We start from the raw sequence: 5,362 nt of genomic DNA on the forward strand, positions 1-5,362 counted from the left end.
GCGACGAAAGGCGAAGCGAGCGGAGTCGAAAGCTGGCCCTGTTGGTCCAGTCAAACATTAACAGTTGGGTATCATTATTCATTTGTTTTATTACTCGAGCAATCCATTTGGAAATTGTAATGTCTTTGAGCTCCGATGATTTTTTTGCAAACTCTTAATCGGTTTATTGGTAGGCGAGGAAAACCAACAGAGATTTTTTCCGACAACGGAACCAACTTTATTAGAGCTTATAAAGATTTACAGTCCATGGGTCAATTTTTACTGGATAATAACGAGAACATTACTGAGTCAGTTGAAAATCTGGGTATTAAGTGGCACTTTATTCCTCCCAATTCTCCACATTTCGGTGGAATTTGGGCGGCGGGTGTTAGGAGCTTGAAATATCATTTAAAAAGGGTAGTGGGTTCTTATACGTTGCTAATCTTTGATTTCCAAACCCTACTTGTACGCACTGAAGCTGTGTTAAATTCGAGACCTTTTTCCCCTTTGAGCTCTCATCCTGATGATCATTCCCCTCTTACCCCCGCACACTTTCTAATCGGCCGCAGTACTACAGCTGTCTTGGAGCCATCAGTTAAGGCTATACCAGAAAATCAACTGTCGCAGTATCAATTGCTGCAGAAGGTTTACGAGCAATTTTGGAATCGCTGGCAACACGAGTATATAAGCGACGAGTATATAACCAAGGGCAATTTGAAGGTTGGCCAGATAGTCCTAATCAAGGATAACAACGTTCCCCCAATGAAGTGGCGATTAGGACGAGTTTTGGGCTTCATCAAAGGTGCAGATGGAATCTCAAGAGTCGCATCTGTGAAGACCGCAGATGGAGTCCTGAAGAGGGCAGTTGTTCGCTTGTGTCCTCTTCCAGTTCCAGTTGAAAGCAGTTGAGCTTCCAAGGCCGCGGGCATGTCGAGTGCGGCCCTGTAGCCCAAATCACCTCACGCGAGAGCGCTAGCAACGCCACCAACGGCGAAAGACACTCCAAGTTGCGACGCAGTCAAGCAACACGTCAGCCAATTCTTTTTAATAATTTTTTATAAAATTAAGGCAATAAAAGTGTATTTCATTTCTTTTAATATACATATTTGTATTAATACGAATCCAGTACATCTTTCCAACCAGTGATACAGTCCAACAGAATAAGATGGTACGAGCTTTTAAATAATATTATTAACAACATACATTGAAACCTCACCTAAACACACTAAATGACTCAAATTACAATAAATAATAACATTGGATTTGATAAAAAGTAGAACTTACCATTAAAAAGGCTAAAAAAACTATCTTCTGACATTTATCAAGTTTGATAGCCTCAACACGTAAACAATTTAAACACAACAACAATGCATAAAAGAAAACAACAGCTTTAGTAAACTAAATTATCAGCTATTTTTTAGAAGCCAATGGGTACAAGTGACTCGCGGCACATGTATCCCTTGACTTCTAAACTAAAAAGCACTTTTAAGCAGTAGTTTTTTTTTCGCCACTAGATGTGCATGATAGAGTTCCACTTATCTCCCTTGGCCACGAACATTTTAAAGTGTTTAAGAGTAAGTTTCTGCATTTAACTCCATTATGAAAAATATGTGACTTGTACCCCTTGGCTTCTCTGCACTTCATATATTTTCGTCACCAAACCAGAAGATCTTAAAAGAAATGATTTATATTTTATATTAAGTTCATATGTATTTAGAGTAAAAGAAGTTTCTGAATTATAACATATCAAGGAAAGTGCATCCTTGCCGCAAATCGGCCATTCATTTGGCATATATCAAGTCCGCGCTGGCTTTGACAAAAAAAACCGAGCGCATTAATAGCAAAGTATCCTTTTTTTCAGTGTAGGATTTGCGATGAAGAAGCTGCAAATAATTCGATGAAATTGCCTCTTAAGCGTAAGCTTGATCGCGTTTCCCTTTATACCGGAGTCTCCGTATCATCTGTGAGAAAAATTCACAAGGAAGATGAAGAAGGCGACAAAATAACCCTGATGAAATGTTAGCCAGTCCAGGGAAAAAACGGCCACGGAAAACTATCGTCGAAAAAGATAACAGTTTTCATTTTCAAATAGTTAGGCATTGTATCACCAGATTTTACCTGGAATATAAACATTATTTACTTGGACGAAACTTGGGTGGATAACGATTTGACGTTCAAGAAATTTTGGCAGAGCGATACGGTTACTGCAGTGGAATTCTAATTCATGATTTCGTGACATCACGTAACGACTACGGACAATTTGCGATTCTAATTCGTTAAAGGCACTCGATACCTCTCGTTTTGAAATGTCAAATTAGTCGAGACCACCGGAGATCCCGATTATGGAAATCTAACCTCAATTTTTTGATGAGCGTCCGGCTTTTGCTTAAAAAAAAACATGTCATTTAAAATTAATGAAAACCATTTACGAGTATTTGTGGAGTTTATGGAAGAAAACCCGGATTTAGCAAGAGGGAGGTTATCTTGCTCCAATGCAAAAGAACAATTTAAGAGATTATGGGCAAAACTGGCCAATAATCTAAATTCTCTTGGTTATGGGACTAGAACTATAGAAAAATGGCAAAGGGTAAGTTATATTACCAATATATTATATAATATATTATATACCAATCTTTACCAACAATTACCAGTTATAATAACTTATTTTCATTTTTACATTTTTAGACGTGGTCTGACTATAAACAGGGACTTAAGAGAAGAGCTGCAGATATAAAAAGGGAGCGAATGAAGACGGGGGGTGGGCCAGCATATCCTGATATGCTATCAGATACTGATCAAAGAGTTATCCTTATTTTGGGAAAAACATATTTTGAAGGATGTGGAGTGGAGGAGAAGGGTGTAAGTTGCATTTTTTGGCTTAAGAAACAAAGGCATTATTATATTGTCCGATATTTTTGTATTGTATAATATTTTAAGTTTGCTCATGGAAAATATTATCCAGAGGAAGAACCCGTTAGTGGTCCATCGAGTGCTCCATCAAGTATAGTGGATGCTCGGTTCAATGGTAGTTTATACAATAGTGAATACACACAGCCCGGACCCTCAAATATTTCTATGCAGATTCCTACAGAAAATAAAGCATTAGAAGAACAAGTAAGTGCTCTTTGTTAACTTTTTATTGGTGTTAAAATACATACATAAGTATTTACATAAGTCAAGTAAAAAATAGATAAGACTACACTGTAAATTATAAAACCTTAAAATCACAATTAAAATTAAAACATATAATTAAAATATTAACATTAAAAGCAGTAACTTATTAGCTACCTACATAATATAATAATAATACTACACTTAAAAGACAAAACAAGAAAGCTCACAAGAGAAACCATTTACATACATTTAAGAGAAGTCATATACCACATTACATTTTGACATTCAGGAGTAAACAGTAACAAATTAAAACAGAAGACCTAATGTTGAAGGACGAAGGACCTGCCATATATGTAGGTAATGTCTGTTCAACGAACATTACCGAGGGTCGACCTTATATTGTTTTTCTCAGTAACTAGCTTACCATTTTTGGCAAAACTGATTCAAACATTATACTATCAGTTTTGTGAACAAAAAATTTTTTTGTTTATTTTTAGACCAACAAGCCACGACCACAAAAAAGGAGTATTTCACAACAGCTTCATGTAGTCGATCATGATTATTTAGTCACACCAAGAACTAAAAGGCAAAAGGTTACTCCCACAAATGAAATCTATTATCAAGAGACAATAAATCTATTAAAAAGTATCGACAGTCATTTAGAAACCCTAAATCATACCCTAAATGAAAAATTAGGCGATATAACAGAGGCCATCAGACAGAGACACTCTTAAAGGAACTTTCACTTTTTAGGGATGATATTCGACCTAACTTTACTTTTCTGACTTTAGTTTTAGGTATTTTTAGAATTTTTCTTTTTCTAGTTGTAGTGACAATGACATCTTGTGTTCCTTTCTTAATAAAAGCAAACTATTACTGGTTATTTTTTTAGCTTTAGAATATTTTTTTTATTTAGAATGTTGTTTTTGTTTTTACGTTTCTAGCCGCAATAACATGTGTTCCTATAGAGTTAAGGTAAAGTATTAATGTGTATTTTTTCTGCTACAGAATATAAATAAATCATATTTGTTTTTGTAGGTCTTTTTTTATTAAGCAAAATTTAACTTTTAAAGCAAAAAAAAATTAAAAAAAGAAAAATAGCTTCAAAGTATGTGTTAAAAAAACAAGTAAGAAAATGTGCTAATCTTTATTTAAAAAGTAAAAAACAATAACAAAAAAAATGTAAAAAAAATTGAATCAAGATTATTATAAAACATCTAAAAAAATGTAAAAACCCTAATTAAATAAAACACAAAACAAACTTAAAAAAATTATTTATTTATAAAAAACAGAAAATACTTTTGATTCAAACAGAACATTTTACCGCTTTTACCTAATCACTGGTGAAGAAAGACTTGACACTTAAATCACGAATTTAACTATACATGCTTTTACCTAACAAAATATGTATTGACCACATTTCTTCTCACCACTTCTCCTTCTCGAAGCCCAATATTAGGTAAATTTTGAATTGGTGGTAAAGTGATTGTTGGCCACCTTCCTCCACAAATGGTTCACCTTCATACAGAATGTGCCTCTGTATGCATAAATTATGAAGAATGCAACAAGCATTCACCAGCTGTCCCACAAATGCTGGAGAATATCGGGCAACTCGTTCTCTTAAAAGGCACCTAAATCTTGCTTTTAGTACCCCAATGCATCTCTCCACACAGTTTCTTGCCATTATGTGAGATCTATTATATCGTGATTCTGGAGATCCCTCATTTGGATTAAGAAAAGGTATCATTAAAACAGGTTGCAAATGATACCCTGAATCTCTTAAAAGCCAGGTTCTTCTAAGCCCTGTATTGTATTGATTCATCAAAAAGTCTTTCACCCGGGAATTTCTCCATATAAATGAATCATGTGTTGCACCTGGATAGGTGGCATTTACTGATAGTATTTTTAAGGTTGTATCGCAAACTATTTGCACATTTAGGGAGTGAAATCCCTTCCTGTTAATAAAATTGTGTTCTTCAATGGTAGGTTTTAAAATGGCTATATGAGTGCCATCTATACACCCAATGACACCAGGATATCCAAATTTTTCCATAAATTCTTCCTTTATTTGGTCCATTTCTCTTCTTGTAGTTGGAAAATGGATAAACTCATGTAAATGAACACTTATTGCATTGGTCACTTCATGAATACATCTATGAGCCATTGTTTGGCTGACACCCAAATTAAAGTCACCTCCAAGACTTCTTTGGTAACATCCAATGGCATAATACCGCAAAGCCACCAAAATTTTTGTCTGGATAGTTACTCC

At 34.9% G+C, this 5,362-nt stretch overlaps 1 long non-coding RNA gene across 1 annotated transcript; it reads left to right on the top strand.

The window, feature by feature from the left end:
- Positions 1 to 2,194: 2,194 nt before the first annotated feature.
- On the top strand, positions 2,195 to 3,854 carry LOC126749804 (uncharacterized). The gene is made up of 3 exons (XR_007665372.1): positions 2,195 to 2,566; positions 2,665 to 3,093; positions 3,591 to 3,854. It is a non-coding gene; the product is annotated as an uncharacterized LOC126749804 (long non-coding RNA).
- Positions 3,855 to 5,362: the final 1,508 nt, after the last annotated feature.

The sequence above is a fragment of the Anthonomus grandis genome, unplaced genomic scaffold, assembly GCF_022605725.1.
Source record: "Anthonomus grandis grandis unplaced genomic scaffold, icAntGran1.3 ctg00000820.1, whole genome shotgun sequence".
NCBI lineage: Eukaryota > Metazoa > Arthropoda > Insecta > Coleoptera > Curculionidae > Anthonomus > Anthonomus grandis.